This window comes from Amblyomma maculatum, chromosome 7 (genome assembly GCF_055883805.1).
Source record: "Amblyomma maculatum isolate TAMU_Amacu chromosome 7, ASM5588380v1, whole genome shotgun sequence".
NCBI lineage: Eukaryota > Metazoa > Arthropoda > Arachnida > Ixodida > Ixodidae > Amblyomma > Amblyomma maculatum.
This window is the reverse complement of record NC_139350.1, coordinates 53,772,243-53,791,595: the sequence shown is the minus strand read 5'-3', so window position 1 is coordinate 53,791,595 and position 19,353 is coordinate 53,772,243. Positions and strand designations below refer to the sequence as shown.

Genomic DNA, 19,353 nt, shown 5'->3' with positions numbered 1-19,353 from the left:
TCATTCTGCATCGTTCCGCTTGCAGATTCTTGCCCAATCTGCAACACGCTCTGCTCCCTGAGATGAAACGTAGCTCGAAGCTGGAACAGTGACCACCATTTACTTCACTTGACTGGCCACCATTACGAACTCGTTATGATAACTAGATCGTGACTCTCGTCAGACAGTGATGAAACGCTCCACAAAGACCGGTTTCCAGCTTCCGCGTCAGGACACCAACACTGTAAACAAGAAGGATCCGTAGCGGCACAAGTTCGAATCACACTGTAGCCCACACAATGAGTCCGATTTCTTCCCAGTATTCCTCTCCTATATGCCCTGAAACATTCGTCGGCGCTGATCGACCACAGTACATCAATCTCTTATCGCTGATGTGTTTGATCTGCAGTCACAGTCTCAATTCTCACAGCACTGATGCTTTCATCAAGTTCCCGCTGGACCTATGGCTTTAGGCTCACTTCGTTGAGCTCCGCCTCCCTCTCCCTGTTCTTCGTGGTGGCCGCAGTGTAGTGCTCGATGACGCCAAGGTGGAAACGTTGGCGGTACAAGGGAAAAGGGGCAGAATTTGGATGATACGTGATGTTGGAGCCTTCCTCCCTGTTATCGATTTTCATGTTCAGCTTGTGAACGAAAAATCCCAATTCTGCAAAGAATATATTTTTCTGGCTCCGTCTTGCTTCACTTTAAGCATAATCGAAATTCATCTTGTTTACCTTCATAACATGGTGACTTCATTGCACAGCTGGAAGTTCTACACACATATCCTTGATGTCAACACTGACAATACTCACGAACACACACTAGCACAACACAGCATAGCACTTTGACGCAACCCTCGGTTTCCACCGTGTTCTTTTCCTGCACACTGGCCTTTTTCTCTTCCTACGTCTGCGAAACAGCGACCGCCATTTTTCCAGGATTCTCGATGGGCAGCTCTCTTCTCTGAACGACTGCGGGAGCTCCATTAGTGCTCGCTGCGTTACAGTAGGCACTTCTGGCGTTTGTTTAATAAGACCAGAAATGAGCTCTTCGTTTTGTAGCTTTGCCTCTTTCGCAGGGTCTACTGAGGTCGTTGTGCCAGCTCGAATTATTGCTGCGGCGTCTTCCTCTCTCATGTACTCCTTAGAAGTTGCAGTCGTGAGCTCTTCGGGGCCACTGAATGCACTTTCATCATCCTTTGTTGACAGCTTCTGCGGGCCACGATTCAGGTCATCCTCGCTATATCCTATGAGCTCCTCGTTGAAAGTCTGGTACCTCTCCAAGTCGATAAAGTCAATTCCACTGAATAATCACTCCATAAGTATATTGTCAGGCGCTTGTTCGCAGTCTTCTTTCTTTGGCGGCTCGAAAACAATCTTGCTTGAAAACTAACCAGAATCCTCTGTCCGTCTTTTGATGCGTGTAATTGACTCGATGTTTTCATTGCTCTTGGGGAACTCTGCGTGGATCGGCCATTTATTGCAATGCGTTTCTACCAAAGGTGCGTTCCACAGTACTGCATCCGCTCTTAGGTCACTCACAGCATCGCTCTGGGCACACTGAAAGTTATTATTCTTATCCATGACTCTGAGTGATGTCTCGGTGTAATCAGGTTCCTCCAATAATGCCTTCAGAGCTGATCGGGGAAATGGAAGTCAGGCATCGATGTGACAGCGGTGGAACTTTGGACTTGTGTTTCTTTAAGCTCAGTGACAAAATAAACGGTTATAAGCCCCAAGGTGATTCGGCGAAATTCTCCGGTAAAACTGCTGTATTTGTAGACCGATGGCTGTCGGCAGCATGAGCAGGCGCCTGAAGGGTCTCGATGTAGTGACAGAGAAGCGTCATTGTCTGCGCGGCAGTTTTATCATACTTTAGTGCTGCTGCGGTGTCTTCTGCACAAGAGTCGTCTTTAAAAGCCTGCATATTTTCGTTCAGTACGCGCAAGCCGTTGTTGCATGCTTTTAGTCTCGCTTGAATAAGCTTTAGCGCCAGAATATTTACTGCTTTCGAATTCAAAACTTTTCTCGCCTGATGTAACAGCCGGGTCAGAAAAGCTCGTTGGATATCTCGTTTCCTTCTGATGCGGTCCATGGTGTCTCGATGCCGCCCTCTTCTTTCTGTCCGATGGGGTTCGATGGCGGATCTCCTGGTACCTTTCTGGAGGGTCGTTGGCGTTGCTCTTTCAAACTCCAGGAAGGATCGTTGGAGGAGCTCACATTACCCTCCCGGGTTTCGGCACCAAAAATTACAGAAGGGCAGGCACCAAGACGCCTCTCAGCACGTTTAATCCCCGGCTGTCCCCTCGATTCTATCGATGTCCGAACATGGCGCTCAGTCTTTCTCGCACGCTCTCCGCCGAAACCTCTTCTCCTTCTGCATCGTTCCGCTTGCAGATTCTAGCCCAATCTGCAACATTGGATTCAATGTCCCCACAGCATAATAAGAGAAACAACATCGAGAAGTACGCACACAATGTTTCACACAAGGTTCCGGGGCACGGGAACACTACTAAGCACCTGTTATCGGATTTCTTAGCATATAGTGGACATTTTTTACACACCTGCATTTCGAAAGAGTGCTGGATCAAGACGATGCCGTGAGCAGTGTCCCCGTGCCCAGAGAAGCCTCGATCGACGGGGTGGCTGCCTCCTAAGCCGGGCGAAGACCATCATGTTGTGCCGAGGAAATCAAGTCATGATAGGGAGGGAGCGTGCAATTTTTGTCATCGAGCGGTGCGCTTCGTACCGGTGACGAGGCCAAAGGTACTGGCTGGTTGAACAACGCAGCTCATAACAGCGATACGATGCCTTGAGCAGTGTCCCCGTGCCTATCATCTGGCCTTACACAGTCGCAACAGTCCTGTGAGCTTTTTATCCTTTCTTTCCTACAAACGGCCCGTTTTCCGTAAGGGAGCCCTGTTCCCACCAATGCACCTGCACCATCTAGCGCACTTCAGATGGAAATAACGCCGGCATTCTTCTAGATTTGGCAGATGTTGTGGACGCTACACGTATTACATCACGTTTTTAAAGGCCCACTTGTGTTGGAATTAGAACTCAACGTTGAGCGCACTAAACATTTCGCGCAATCACAATAAAGCAGCGCATTTTCGGATCATATTGTGCATAAGGGTGCAGCAGCTATGGAGACTCATGCACCTCCTAAAGTGCCTCCAAAGCCCATAGTCACTACATTAACCCCCAAGGGCGCTTCCAGTGATCACGCTACCGGCGTATCGCCGGTGCTGAAGGCGTGCTGCATCTTTAACGCTCGGCGGTTGCACGTATTTGGTCTGTGTGCGACCCCAGAGGTACGCCGTGTTACCTATGTCTGACGCCGTCAACCTCAGAAACCAAAGTATGTTAGTCCACCGCTCGTGTACAGGCTGAATATATCCTTATATGTCGTCATGGTCGTGGCACTGGCCAGAACTTATTAGCAGAACTCGCGGAAGTTCACGGGGGTGTGGTTTGAGATGCGGCATCCGTTACCCAAATTTATGGCTATTCAAGGCCAAATGTCAAGCTGAAGGCCAAGGGATGCAGCGAGTCCTCGTGGATAAAACAAGGCGCGCCAACTGGCGGCGGGATGCAAGATTCTTCTTCGGCCATATGCCGAAGGGCTGCACTGCTGCCTACAAGTATTGCGACGAAACGCACGCCATCGTGGATTACACGAGCGGCGGTCCTACACTGCAGTGGACTAAGCGCAATTATCGGCGTACAGCGAGCCGGTCATGATGCGAGAATCCATGGTAGCTCACGGAGGAGACGAGACTTAAGGCCCGTTCACACTTGTGACTAGCAGCGGTCGCGCGACCGTTTTGGTCGAAAAACGACAGTCGCAAATGGTCGCATCGGTCGAAAAGCGACTGCCGTGGGCCGATCGGGCACTGCTCGAATTTTCAGTCGCGCGACTACTAGTCGCAAACAATTTCCCCAATCAGTGAGGTACCGGAGTACTCGATCGAGCACCTTCTCAATGCAGTTAAAGAATACCCCTACCTTTTCAACAAACGGCACCCGGAATTCAAAGGCAGGGAGAAGGATATGGCCTGGGAGGAGATTGGAAAGATATTCGGACTATCCGGTAAGTACAATGAACTTTTGAGAAATGGGTTTTTCACGCAGTATATTGACACCACGGTGATTGACACAGTCTATTCGTCGTCGGCGTTCTCCTGGAAACACGAGAGCGCGGCATGCGCACGGCCTCGCCTGAAAAAGCTGAAGTGTCTGGCATGCGGCCGCTACCGACGTTCGCTGTCATCGCCCAGCAGCTCTCCTACTCCCAACTGTGCCTGACGAACGAGAAGGCGACAGTCGCAAGTGTCAACATCGGTAGTGGCGAGCTCCTCTCCTCTGGTCGCGCGACTGCGACTGATCTAGTCGCAAGTGTGAATAGAGCTTTACAGCGTCGGAAACTGGCTGTCCAAACACGTTTTCATCATTGGCAACTGAAGGTCACAACAGTCCTGCTGTGCGTAATGAAGGAATGCATGCAGCATCAGGTGATGTTTTCGCGGACACGCCCCCTTCGAGTCAGATTCCTAGACCGCTTCCTAGAAGTACAGTCCACCAAAGTCACGTGATGAGCCGGCTTCTGGCCTTGTTGAAAACTTTGCCCGGACGCATCGACTGCTTCGTAGAAGTCGCTGCGCCTTTTGAGCGTGGGCCTTCTTCACGTGTGCAATGTAACGCTAAGTTCTTCATGGGCAGATCAAATTGAGGACGTTTCTCAGGACGACGGATGGTAAGTGAGCTCCAACCTCCGGTCCAAAAGGCCCCGGAGTCCGGCGATCCCAGGAGGAGGCATCTGCTAAAGCAGGTGTTTGATTGCGCCGTGCGACACCACGGAGCCAGAGCACCCACGCTCATACGTGCGCGGCGTCGCCATGTTTTGGGAAAAGAAGATTCCTGTAGTGAGCCGATGCCGACTGTTTAGACGTTTACGGCACCTCAGTACATACCGCACATCATTATGGTCCACACTTCCCATAAACGGCCCCTCCGGGCTAGCCCGACCGGGTAAAACGGCCGTTGCCTTTTCTTTCCCACCCCCTTCATCTTTTACTTTCCTATTCTCTATCAGACAGCTCTCGAACATGCCATCTCCTCTCTCCTTATTGTACCTTGAGTGTGACGGTTAACCTTGTGTGGCCCAGCCACCTTGTGTTACCTCACATTTGATTTTAGTCAGGGTGTAAACGTGGCGTAGGCAGCACTTGTTTGCATGTCCTTGTCCTGTCGTCCCCTCGTTGGGTTCCATGCTGGGTGGCTAGCGCCAAGGCCGAAGAATAAAATTTTTATGGCTGGGCAGCTTCTCTCCGAGCTCCTTTGAAATGAAGTGCGCAGCGAGGTATCACGCTTGATTAAAACAATCCTACGAGCTTGCCAATATTTGCCGTTGTCTATAGAGAACACACTGATAAAGCCGCTTGTCATGCACCCACATTTCTTGTGACCAGGTTGTCAACAAATGCATTTCAGAAGGATAAAAAAATGGAAGCCAGAAGCTTCTAAGAAGTGCTCTATAATCACTAACAAGATAAACTGTCCAGACTGAAATCCTTCGTGGAAATCCCAGTAAGGGTAAGCACACAACGCTCGCTGCACACCGTCCATGTGCTTTCTACTGAACGAAAGAACGTCTGCAGTCTTCAAGGATCAAAACGTCGCAAATGTACTCGTACACAGGATGAAAATGGGGTGCGGCATCACGAACTCAACGAAGTACATCGTACTAACATTTGATTCGGTCATTCTACCAAAATCAATAGAAATACGACACAGCTTAGCTCCAACAAAATATCCAGAACTCATGATTCTGTTCTAAGTGCTAATAGTATGGCCATAGCTCTCAGAACTGCTGAGGCCTATTGACATGTGCCAAACGATTTTCCCACAAGCACGAGTTCGCAAAATATGAATTTAAACCACACATATGTATCAACTATGAAAGCATTCAACCTGCATACTCACGTGTACGCCCCCCCTCCCCCCCTTTCGTTGAAAACAAAAAAAAATTTGCACCCTCAAAGTAATAGAATAAAACGCGAAATTGTGTGTTACCTCAAAGAAACCTTCCTATTCGTTTGAGGCGCAAGAGGGCACAGCACCACAAAAGCATACAGTGCCTGTACAGGTCGCACACAGTGAACCTGGAGCCACCCATGTCACCGAGGGCAGCAGCTCTAGCCCGGCGCCATCACATGAAAAAGAGGCCGGGCGGACATGAGGGTCCCAGTGCCTTCTCAACACGCCGGGGGCAAACACAAGAATACCAACGCGTTCTACACGAATTTGCAGCTTTCAGAGGATGCGATTGACACAAGCCAAGGCAGCCTTGCACTGTCGACGTCGGTGAGCAGCGGGACAAAATTGTTCGAAACTGAAAAGAGGAGTCCCGACTCAAGGGGCAGGAAACAAAGTCTAGCACTACTCCAATCGCGTCGAATATGTTGGAACTGCAGGGGACCTGTACATAGCTCGAATGACTTATACCTAACCTTGATAAAATGATTTGTGATAACATTACTATGTATTAGCCTAAAAAAGCTTTTACAAATTGCATTATTATTGCAGACAGCCTAGCCATTCCTCGGTCCTCTGGAATAGTAAAACAAAATCATTCTGGTATACGAAAGAATGTAAACAAAGGAAAACAAAACAAAGTCTCGGGAATTTTTCGATGGTCTACCAGACACAAAAGAATCTAATGCATTTTAAAAAGGTAATTAAATCCAAATCCGGCCCAGACGAAATTCATTGTCAGATGCTACCACACCCTTCTGAACCAGCTGTAAAAGCATCAAGTTTTTCCTTCCAGGCTTCCTGTCTGACCGCTTAATCCGTGCACGACTGGGCTCAACACATTCAAACAGTTAATACACGAGCATGGAGCACCTCAGGAAGGTATACAAAGCACGACACTCTTCACGGTAAAAATGAATCCTATTAGCAAAATTATCCATGGTCAATTATATATCCAAATATTCAACCTATGATGACCATCTTCTGAGAGCTTGAATTTTTTAAACATATCAACCCGTAAAATACAAATACAGTTAATAATTAACACACTGGCAACATGGACAGATAGGTCTCCGGTTCTCTGAATTAAAAACAGTGGCCTTCTTTCACTCAAACAAGCCTTACAGGCAGATTCTACGCTACACCTGAAAGAGTCCGAGTTACCTGTAAGAGACGAACACACACATGTAGGCTGAACATTCAATAAACCAAAAATCACTTTACTGCCTCGTATAAATGCACTAAAAAGGAAAGCCGCCCGATCTCTAAATATATATTTTTTTTTTTCATTTATATTTCCGTCTTATCACATGTGGTTGCTATGTTGTTACTATTTTCTATTTCCCCATCTGAATGATATGCATGTGTTTTTCTGCCAAGGTACTTTTTATGTATGTTTTCTTGTTTAATTATTTTGTTCATGTTGTGTTTTTTTTTTTTTTTTTGCGTGGTTGTTAAATTTGCAATGATTGCTTAATATATTTGTGTATTTACACTGTGCATTGTGGCGGATTTTGCTGCTTGTTTAGGCACTATTATATGTATGTATATTTCTTCTGTACCCCCCTTACACAGTACCTCCCTGGAGGCCTGTAAGGTATTGTAAATAAATAAATAAATAAATAAATAAATAAATAAATAAATAAATAAATAAATAAATAAATAAATAAATAAATAAATAAATAAATAAATAAATAAATAAATAAATATTGAAAGTCCTTTCACGAAGACACTGCAGCTTGCACTAAGGCACGCCATGTACAAATGTGCCGCTCTGTTGTGTGCTCATCGTTGGACTGGGGATGCATTACGCATCAGCAAGCCAACCCTGTTAAGGTATGAGGCCAGTTTTTAGAAAAAAAGTTTTGGTATCGAATACAAAGAGGAAATTTGTGACCCTTATTAATGCCTTTCTATATTGTGATCAGAGTGTTGAAATACAGAATATTTTTAATTTTTATTGTCGAAAAATGTACTATTAATGCATCCAACAGTCCTAACTCCTATGTTCCTCACCACAGGGAAAATTCCTCTTGCAGTTATGTATATAAAGCCATCAGCTGCGCAATGATCTAAAAAAATTACGATATCATCAGTTGTAGGTTTTTATTTACAAATTTACCAAAAACAGCGGTTTTCAGCAAGGAGCGTTTTAAAAAATGCAACAAAAATTCTTATCACACAATTTTATTTTCTGTAGTTAGTTTCACAGCCTGATATACCAAAAAAATATTGCTCAAAGTTTCATTAAACAATCTGTTTGAGGGAAAATTTACGAATGTTCGCCCAAGGTAAAATAGCAGAAAGTGAATTAAGAGAAAAACAACAAAAAACATTTGCTACAGCTACATATGTCATACAGCAATATCTAGGAGGGTTAAAATGCACCACATTTGTAACTCAGGTCCTCCTTAGTTTTGTCTTTACTTCCTTTCGCTCGCTTTTATTTTTTCTCGCGTTTCTTGTGGCATCGGTACACTGGCGGAAGGATATTTTGATGCGCTATTGGTCAATTGTCGAGCAAAATTTCATCGTTTCCTGTACGCTCAAAACTTACCCGTGTGGGTAAAGCGCGTAAACAACGAAGTGAAAACGTTGAAGCCCACGAGGCATCGAGCAAGTAGTCTGCAGATTGTTCAATTTGCGCGGGAATGCTTAACGGTACACAACTCACGTGATCGAAACATTATGCGTCCCTCTTGCGAGTACTCTTGTTATTGGATTAAAGCAAAAATAGACGCACACGCTTAGAAAACGTTAGTGTGATTGTAAACTAAAAAATTATGGCGGAGAAAAAGGTAAGACCGCCAAAGGAGGCAAATATTTTTCGGTATCTGGAAAGCGAAACTGTGTTAGTTTGGGTTTAGCAAAATGCAAAGGGGGTTGCAAATGTGGCTTTATTTTTGGAACGGTTTCAATTAGAAGCATATTTTGTTTGGAAATCATACAGAAATGAATGTGTAATTTGACAAAATATAATTCCAAAAAAGATTTACAAAAAAAAAATAACTTTTCAAAGGGGCCTCTTACCCTAAATCTCCTTCACCAAGGATACAACTTAAGTTTGCTTCTTTCAAATGACACCGCTATGCCATAAAAATACGTTCAAAACAATGAATCGCAACTTGCAGAAAACACAACTATGCTCACATATTCAGGCATGCTTAAGATTCGTTCACTCCAGAAACATATCTCTTACCCAATAGTCACAAACTTTCTATTTCGAAAACTTTACCGACACAGCCCAAGCAATCAGACCACATCTCACTTTGAAAAAAAAAAAAAATGTCAAGAACTACAGGCGCCACGGAGTGCTTTTGTAATATCGCCTTGGGTCTGATCCACAGCCACCTTGGCGCAGCTTCCCTACTGAATGCGACCATAAGTTAACAGTTTTAAAAAAGGCAAGTACCACACGAACGCATAAAACAAGAATTCCTTTCCTTAAAAGAAAGTTACAAATATCCCATTGGATTTATACGGGTGGTTCTAAAACAGCTTCATATGCAGCTAGGGTGTACTTGCGATGAAGCAGAAGAGAAATTCAAAATAGAGCTGCATGTGAAGGTGGTGAAGTAGTAGAGATATGCAAAAAACAGCTTTATATGTAGGTAGCAGTGTAGCTGAAGAGAAATGCAAAAAAAAACAACAGCTTGATATTTTGAAGAAAAAAAACAGCACACAGCTAAATTTGCATATTCGACTTCCGTCGTTAGTCCAGTGTATTTTAAATAGCCATCCATTCGTACTGTCAGAGGAATTCATTAGCGTGCCTGACCTTATCCATCATTAGCATTCGACTAAGGAGGTGCAGCATAAGGATGCATGTCATAGCATGAATGTGTATTATATCTCAGCAGGTTCTCCACGGTGTGTAGTGGCATCGACGCGGCAACGATTGCGAAACACTCGCCAAGGTAGGTTTGACCGTGTGTATGTCCCACGGATGTTAAGTGCAGCGTTCTTGATTTCCGAAAGATTCTGGTCAAATTTCGAAGCATCACCCGCACTTGGACGTGGTTAACCTTACAATGCTTATATTCAAACCAGCAATTATGAAAACCGACCGGAATATTTTCAACCATATCACATTCTCCTTTTGCTTATTGCCGCAGACTACATCAGCACGTCGCGCTCTCGCTGGGTGTGCAACACCGAGCTCAGCTGCATTGACAAAAGGAGTGTCCCTTTTGCCGGTTCCGTAAATTTTCCGCCTCCATGACCACTCGGTCAGGAGTTGGAACAGTAGTGCAGGGGGGTAACCTGCGTACTATTCCAACTCCTGACTGCGCAGTCATGGAGGCGCGAATCTTCGGCGAGTGAACCTACACGTGTAATGCTAGTAAGCGCGCCTACATGTACGAAGCCATTCCAAAATCAACATGCGTCAAAACAAAACGAGCCCCTCGAACTGCGCCTTTATCAAACAGTGTCATTGTATTTGTTCGAAAGCATACAGCTGTTATCATATTAGAGAAATTCGACCTTATGAACTGAGTGGTTACGTGACAAAGTCGGACAAATAAAGCGAATATATAAAACCGCAGGAAAGCTAATGATCTTAAATTTCAACAGCCATACGACCTTCACATTTTGATTATTGCGCCATCTATGGCAGAAAAAAATGGCAATGGCTTAGCCTAGCTATGCCAGGATATACGTAACGAGAGGTATGCTTTCCTGGCTGAGCTCGTTGGGGTCACATAGGTTTACCAATGAGAGAAATTGGATATACACATCTTTCATTCATTTGGCTTGACAGAGAAGAACACTTCCCGATGGTCTGTGAAGCAGTATGCAGTGGTTTCAATTTTGTCTATGCGGTATTTCGATTTGGCGATCTCCAAACACAGTCTCATACATTGGATTACTTACCGGTGCCGAGTCCATTTGGTGACACTCTCTCTCGCGCACATTACCCATGTGTCTAAACGGATTGTTAACAAAGTCTGCTTGAAATGTCCGGGTCGCAGATGCACTTTCGGAAGCTCGAATGGAGTAATCAGTCACACGACGAGCCTTGAGACCCTCTTTTGTTGTCCCCGTTGAATGAACTCTTCCATATGCCCCACTCGGCGGTTATGCTCCGTCTATTACGTTCGGCAGTCTGACATCACCATCTGGCAAGCCGTTGCCCCCTATGTTCGTGCGTCTCCGCTACCCCCTTCGCCTTCTTACGCTCATTCTATCTTTGCCGCTCCTATGCGCCACTGTTCACGCTCTGGGGGTGGCTGCGATTGGATGAAGGCGAAGCGGAGAGGCGTCCGTGTTTTATGCAATGTCAGTGCACGTTAAAAAAAAAAAAAAGCTGAAGCGGTTTTCAAATTGTGTGAAATTCGGTGGTCGGAAACAAGAGGCATTGTTAATCATGTGTGTCAATTTCTTTTCAATTCTGTTGATAAGAAAAACAGAAATCACCTGTTAAAAACGCCACTCGCGCAAATGTGCTGACTTTGCTTTCGCTGACGACGTACTCGACAGCGTCTTTCGTAGCACCGTTATTTTTCTTTTTTTGAACAGCTGGCTGCCCGAACGCATACGGTAAGGGTTAGAGGTGTTTTAAATTGTTCGAACAATCAATAACATTTTAGATCGAGCTCTCATGTCCCATGAAGCGACGCGCACGCAGCAACACCGCCGGCGCAGGCCTTGCATACCAAATTAGACGTCATGATGTTTCCGGCCAATTACAGACAACAGCGGCTTTTGCTTGGGGGGCGGTCCCGCTGGTGCTCGTTTTCTTGTAAAAACAGCCGTTTGCGCTCCTTTCTGCCTTTTTAAAGTATGATAGTCTTGCTCAGCGGACAAAAAAAAATTAAGAAATGCCCGACATAACTCATTTTTTGCGGAATACGTTTCAGCTTCCCTTTAAAGAAACTCATGTGGTCAAAATTACTCCGCAGCCCTCCCCTACGCCTCCTCGTTCTCAATTTATACTTTTTCTCACATCTACCTCCCTTTCAATACAGTGGAGCTCGGGTGTCTACAGAGAAAATCTGACCGATACTGGGCTTTCCTTTCCTGCGAACCAATTTATTATTATTATTATTATTATTATTATTATTATTATTATTATTATTATTATTATTATTATTATTATTATTATTATTATTATTATTATTATTATTATTATTATTATTATTATTATGACAGTTGACAGTTTGACAGTTGACAGTTTTGTGAAGTGTGTTCGACGTTCCGATCTGGAAACTGTTGAAGAATGTGTGTGGCTCGAGCTCACTTTAAATCGATATGAAAAACTTTTACTTGCAGCTTTCTACATTCCTCCGAATCTACCTCCTTCAGCCTATGATGATGTTCTGCTCTCAATCGAACATGTTATAACCCGTCATAGCAAACACAAACTTCTTATTTTAGGTGATTTTAATACTCCTGGTATCAACTGGAACTCACTTATTTCTTCTCACAACAATCATTACATATTAAGTAAGTGTAACGCTCTACTTGATTTTATAGCCTTTAACTCTTTGCAGCAACACAATTTCATTGCAAACTGTTGCGGTAATATTCTTGACATCTGTCTATCGAATTTTGAAAGTGTTCGAGTCTCGAGTTCAGACATACCGCTGACTCGCTGTGACAAATTTCACCCTCCGCTTCTAGTTACTACTGCTCTCTCTGCATCACCTTCTACTAATTCAGATCGGGTGGGGAATTCGCCCCGTTTCGCGTATGCACGTGGTGATTATGTCGGTCTTTTCAATTTCTTCTCTTCCGTCGACTGGTCCCTTTTAAATGACATTAATGATTCAGATGGACAAGTCAGTCGCTTTACAGAAATAGTTCTTGATGGTATGCGTCGGTACATACCTTTGCATACTCCTACGCGTAGGAAGTTCCCTTCCTGGTTTTCAAGGGAACTAATAACGGCGTTAAAGCTCAAGGAACGGGCCCATCGTAAAGCGAAACGCCCTGGGTTTCACAATTGGGCAGATGAGTTTCGCCGTGTGCGTTCTCTTTGCAAACGCTTATACAAGCGGGACTACGACTCCTATCTTGAGTCTTTAGAGAGGAATGCCTCAAATCGTCCTAGTCAGTTCTGGCGTTACGTTCGCAAGCGTTCCATTAAATCAGATTTAAGTATCAGCTTAGTTGACTCTCAGGGTTCGGAAATTCGGGATGTTGCCGACAGTTTTGCACAACATTTTTCCTCCGTTTACAAACATCCACATTGTGATTCCGTTTGCCTCCCTTCTGGTGCACTATCTAATTCCATTCTCTTTGACGAGGAGTTGATAACTGAGAGTCTTAAGCGTCTGAGACCATCTTTGTCTCCTGGACCTGATGGCATTCCAGCTGCCATAATAAAAGCCTTCAGTTATATCTTCTTACCAGTACTGACTGCCATATATAATAACTGTTTAAAAAATGCTGCCTTTCCTCGCGTGTGGAAAATGGCACGCGTGTTTCCTGTCTTCAAGTCTGGAAACAAATCTGATGTTTCCAATTATCGTCCGATTTCTCTTCTATGTGCAACCTCTAAGCTTTTCGAATTAGCTTTGCACAGCGTACTTTCCTTCCATCTCAAACATATCATAGTACCGAATCAACATGGCTTCATGTCGGGCCGCTCTACTTCTACCAACCTAGTCACGTTTATGACGTATGCCTCTGCAGCAGTCCTTCAGAGGGGTCAGGTTGACACCGTGTACTGTGATATGAGCAAAGCTTTCGACGTTGTTACTCACTCACTACTTCTTGAAAAACTTCTACTCTCTGGCGTTGAAGTCTCTCTCGTAGCCCTCCTACGCAACTATCTCCTTGATCGCTTCTGCTTTGTCAGTGTCAATGGACAGACTTCTTTCGTTTACCCTGCAACGAGTGGAGTTCCTCAAGGTTCAGTACTAGGCCCGCTTCTCTTCTCCGTTTTTATTAATGATGTTTCCTCGGCGATAAAGAACTCCTCGTTTCTTCTTTATGCTGATGATATAAAAATATTCAAGGTAATACATTCTTTTCAAGATTGCGTGCTGTTGCAATCGGACATATCTGCTTTTTCTGATTGGTGTGCGATGAATCGACTTACCCTCAATTCTTCCAAAACTAGGGTTGTGTCCTTTACTCGTAAAACACATAGCTTTCTCTACCATTATTCTGTGAATTCTGTGCTGTTGGATAGGGTTGATGAAATTAATGACCTTGGTGTACTTTTTGACCGCACCCTCAGCTTCTCCTCTCACACTAACCGCATTGCTCAGCGGGCTATGCGCACACTCGGATTCGTTTGCAGACTTTCGAGAGAGTTCCACACTCCACTTCCGTTCCTAAAACTGTACCTGTCCATATGCCTGCCGGTCTTGGAGTATGCGTCGGTTGTTTGGAATGGCACTTGCAAATCGAACTTGGACAAGGTTGACAGAGTACAAAAAAAATTTTTACGGATATTTCATTATCGCTTTCCTTGCGCAACTTCCCCCTCTCGCTCCACCAGGAGCGCCCAACTGAATCTTCCTTCCCTTCACTGCCGTCGTATCAGACTTGATATCATATTTCTGTACAAACTCCTTCATGGCCACATTATGTGCCCTCAGCTCTTAGAGTACATCCTACTGCGCGTTCCGCGAAAGAGCATGAGGGAATTCAGACCATTTCAGGTTTCTCCTCTTCATTCCCACTCCCCTCTAGACAGGATGCAGTGGTTGTTTAACACTTTTTGTCCTCACCTTGACATCTTCCAAAACTCGCTCTGTTCATTTACATTGGATGTTCGTAGCGTTGTATTCTAAATAGTACTTTATCACTTAAAACTCCCACTTTCTAGCCTTAAATTGTAGTTACTTCACTTTTTGCTTTTTCTCCTGTTCAATGCTGTCTGTATCGTGAACTACTTTTTATCCGTTTCTTACTTATATTTCAACTTTAAACTTTATATTCGAATCTTACTGCCCCTTGTTCAATTTTACTTCTTTATTGTATTATTCTGTATTTCTAGCCTGTGTTTTAAGTACCATGCACTTGTTGCGCCTTGAAGGGTTGTTTATTTTATGTATATTTCTATATTACTATAATCAATGTCAGTTATTTGTTGTTGTTTTTTTTTCTCTTCTATCTACCGTTCTTTTTTTTTTTTTTTTATTTCCTGGTGTGCTAAAAAATTCTCTCACTGTGTATATAAGTGATGCTACTCATTGTTTGCTTACTTTCCGTGATACTTTTCGTCTGTTTCATTTCATGTATTATTTATTTATTTTTTTTTGTGTTCTCTCTGTGTGTGTAAACATGTTTGTGCTTTTTCATTTTTGTTTCTTTTTTTTTTATTTGTGCTGCAGCACAAAGACCACATGGTTGTTCCTGCGCACATTAAATAAAGATTGATTGATTGATTGATTGATTGATTGATTGATTATTATTCGTCCGATTTCTCTTCTATGTGCAACCTCTAAGCTTTTCGAATTAGCTTTGCACAGCATACTTTCCTTCCATCTCAAACATATCATAGTACCGAATCAACATGGCTTCATGTCGGGTCGCTCTACTTCTGCCAACCTAGTCACGTTTATGACGTATGCCTCTGCAGCAGTCCTTCAGAGGGGTCAGGTTGACACTGTGTACTGTGATATGAGCAAAGCTTTCGACGTTGTTACTCACTCACTACTTCTTGAAAAACTTCTACTCTCTGGCGTTGAAGTCTCACTCGTAGCCCTCCTACGCAACTATCTCCTTGATCGCTTCTGCTTTGTCAGTGTCAATGGACAGACTTCTTTCGTTTACCCTGCAACGAGTGGAGTTCCTCAAGGTTCAGTACTAGGCCCGCTTCTCTTCTCCGTTTTTATTAATGATGTTTCCTCGGCGATAAAGAACTCCTCGTTTCTTCTTTATGCTGATGATATAAAAATATTCAAGGTAATCATTCTTTTCAAGATTGCGTGTTGTTGCAATCGGACATATCTGCTTTTTCTGATTGGTGTGCGATGAATCGGCTTACCCTCAATTCTTCCAAAACTAGGGTTGTGTCCTTTACTCGTAAAACACATAGCTTTCTCTACCATTATTCTGTGAATTCTGTGCTGTTGGATAGGGTTGATGAAATTAATGACCTTGGTGTACTTTTTGACCGCACCCTCAGCTTCTCCTCTCACACTAAACGCATTGCTCAGCGGGCTATGTGCACACTCGGATTCGTTTGCAGACTTTCGAGAGAGTTCCATACTCCACTTCCGTTCCTAAAACTGTACCTGTCCATATGCCTGCCGGTCTTGGAGTATGCTTCGGTTGTTTGGAATAGCACTTGCAAATCGAACTTGGACAAGGCTGACAGAGTACAAAAAAAATTTTTACGGATATTTCATTATCGCTTTCCTTGCGCAACTTCCCCCTCTTGCTCCACCAGGAGCGCCCAACTGAATCTTCCTTCCCTTCACTGCCGTCGTATCAGACTTGATATCATATTTCTGTACAAACTCCTTCATGGCCACATTATGTGCCCTCAGCTCTTAGAGTACATCCTACTGCGCGTTCCGCGAAAGAGCATGAGGGAATTCAGACCATTTCAGGTTTCTCCTCTTCATTCCCACTCCCCTCTGGACAGGATGCAGTGGTTATTTAACTCTTTTTGTCCTCACCTTGACATCTTCCAGAACTCGCTCTGTTCATTTACATTGGATGTTCGTGGCGTTGTATTCTAAATAGTACTTTATCACTTATGACTCCCACTTTCTAGCCTTAAACTGTATTTACTTCACTTTTTGCTTTTTCTCCTGTTCAATGCTGTCTGTATCGTGAACTACTTTTTATCCGTTTCTCACTTATATTTCAACTTTAAACTTTATATTCGAATCTTACTGTCCCTTGTTTAATTTTACTTCTTTATTGTATTATTCTGTATTTCTAGCCTGTGTTTTAAGTACCATGCACTTGTTGCGCCTGGAATGGTTGTTTATTTTATGTATATTTCTATAGTACTATAATCAATGTCAGTTATTTGTTGTTGTTTTTTTCTCTTCTATCTACCGTTCTTTTTTTTTTTTTTTCCTTATTTCCTGGTGTGCTAAAAAAATTCTCTCACTGTGTATATAAGTGATTCTACTCATTGTTTGCTTACTTTCCGTGATACTTTTCGTCTCAGTTTCATTTCATGTATTATTTATTTATTTTTTTGTGTTCTCTCTGTGTGTGTAAACATGTTTGTGCTTTTTCATTTTTGTTTCTTTTTTTTTATTTGTGCTGCAGCACAAAGACCACATGGTTGTTCCTGCGCACATTAAATAAAGATTGATTATTATTATTATTATTATTATTATTATTATTATTATTATTATTATTATTATTATTATTATTATTATTATTATTATTATTATTATTATTATTATTATTATTATTATTATTATTATTATTATTATTATTATTATTATTATTAGCAGGCATGACATGAAAGGGGTGAGCTTTCCTTTCGAAACAGAGGCCTTTGCAATTCTGGTTGAACTTACGCCCATTTCAAAACGAAGCTGCGGTTGCATTCATTTAAATTATTACGAAGCAAACTCACGCACCAGTGGGACAGTAGCCGAGGTTTTAAACTCTTCGCCCAAGAGTTGGAAAAACATTCACGCTATAAATCAATGTGTCAATTCTGAACCCAGGCGAAATGCTTTACGGCCAGCAACAGTTCATTTTTAATTTCATTTGCAGCTTCCACTTTTTGACCGATTAGCCTATTCACCTCTCATCTCAGCCTTCAATAGCAGAGGAGACCAGGATTATTGAACAGAAGCCTACTGAATCAAATACTCTCGATCTTTTCGCACAAATGCATCCGCTATGAGAGCGCGCATGCCAGGTGCCGCTCGCCTCCTAGTCTGCGCTCGGAGTGAAGGGCTCGACTCCAGCGGCGCGACGAAACTTGAACTTGAGTTCCCTTTTGGAGCATTCTAAATCAGCACCTCATGTTCTCACAGGGCACCGAACGGTGCGCTCAGCTGCAGGGGTGTAGTGTCCCCTACTGCCGGTTCTGTAAATGTTCCGCCTCCATGAGCGCTTGGTCCGGAGTTGCAATAGTTCCCATAAGGCGTAAATTCTGTACTAATACAACTAGTGACTGCTTAGTCGTGGAGGCACAGACGTGTAACAAATCGCACCTACCGACACTTTTCTGGTAAGTGCGCTTATATGTACCAAGTCCTTCCGAAAATGACATCCATAAAAAAGAAAAGCTCCCTTCGACAGCGCTGTTATTCAATAGTTATTTATTTGTGCTATAGCATACACCTGGTATCATACTGTGCTCTACGACTCGTGGAAGGAAGAATTATTCGGTGCGGCTGATGTATTCAAAAGTGCTTGCTTAATATTAATTTTGATATTGTTATCATTATTATTATTAATGGACAGGAACGGAAAGGCACAGTATCTGTTACACTTCTTTCTGTAGACATCTAAAGGAAGAGAGGAAGATGGGAGTGAAAGTGGAAAGAGAGAGAGTGAAGCTGTAGTGGAGGGCTACGGAGTAATTTCGACCACCTGGGATTCTGCAACGTGCACTGACATCTCACAGCACACGGACACCTTTTCGTTTCGCCTCCATCGAAACGCAGCAGCCGGCGGTTGGGCTCGAACCATGTTACTCCGACAGAGCAGTCGGGCATCTAACTGTGCTTGCGCAGAAGTAAGATTCATTTAGTTTTGATTTCTCAACGGTATCATTGATTAATGAAGAAGTAGACGTGATATCCTAAACACACGGCGCAAAGACAACACCGCCACCTTGTTATGTCATTCCTCTGAGGTCAGGCGCCTCTTAATTTGTCTAGCGTGACATAATCAACAGCGGGGCTTTTTCGCCTCCCCTTTAGGTCTACGGTAATAGCAAAACTGTATAGTGTAGCAGAGGACGAGGATAAAAGAAGACACGCTCACGTTGTTCGTTTCTTCTTGGGTACTCGTCCATTGCTAAGCTAGTTTTGATTTGTACCGTCTATCCTCCAAATTGTTCGTTTTCAGGAAAGATTACCTCTTCCCATACGCCAATGTGCACCATCAAAGGCGCTTCGAATGTGCATAAAGCCAGCAGTTTTCTATACTGAATTTGGCGTATGCGCTCGATGCAACCATATTTCAAAACACCCTCTGCAGGGTTGGAATATATTACATTCTCCCATAATACCATCGCATTAGTGTAATGGTTCAAAACTAGGTTTTGATACGAAAACAGCAGGTGAGTAGCGTCACCTGTATGAGCTGTACACAGTCGATCTCAACACTGAGTGCGCTGAACGCAATAGTCGCACACAAAGCAGCTGATCTGAGAACCATGGTATGAATGATTCCTTTCATCGGCGCACATCACGTACCATGTTTTCTTGTCTTGCGCGTGAACGGGGAA

The 19,353-nt window shown here is 43.5% G+C and overlaps 1 long non-coding RNA gene across 3 annotated transcripts in view; it reads left to right on the top strand.

The window, feature by feature from the left end:
* Window positions 1-6,808: 6,808 nt before the first annotated feature.
* The window catches only part of LOC146183222 (uncharacterized), a 71,665-nt gene continuing 59,120 nt past the window's right edge, over window positions 6,809-19,353 (top strand). Inside the window, exon 1 of one of the 3 annotated variants that reach the window (XR_014708481.1) lies at window positions 6,809-6,896. This is a non-coding gene — a long non-coding RNA (uncharacterized LOC146183222). Of the gene's footprint in view, window positions 6,897-9,826; window positions 9,932-19,353 lie in introns of those variants that run through there. The other 2 variants (XR_014708482.1, XR_014708480.1) reach the window with 2 other exon arrangements.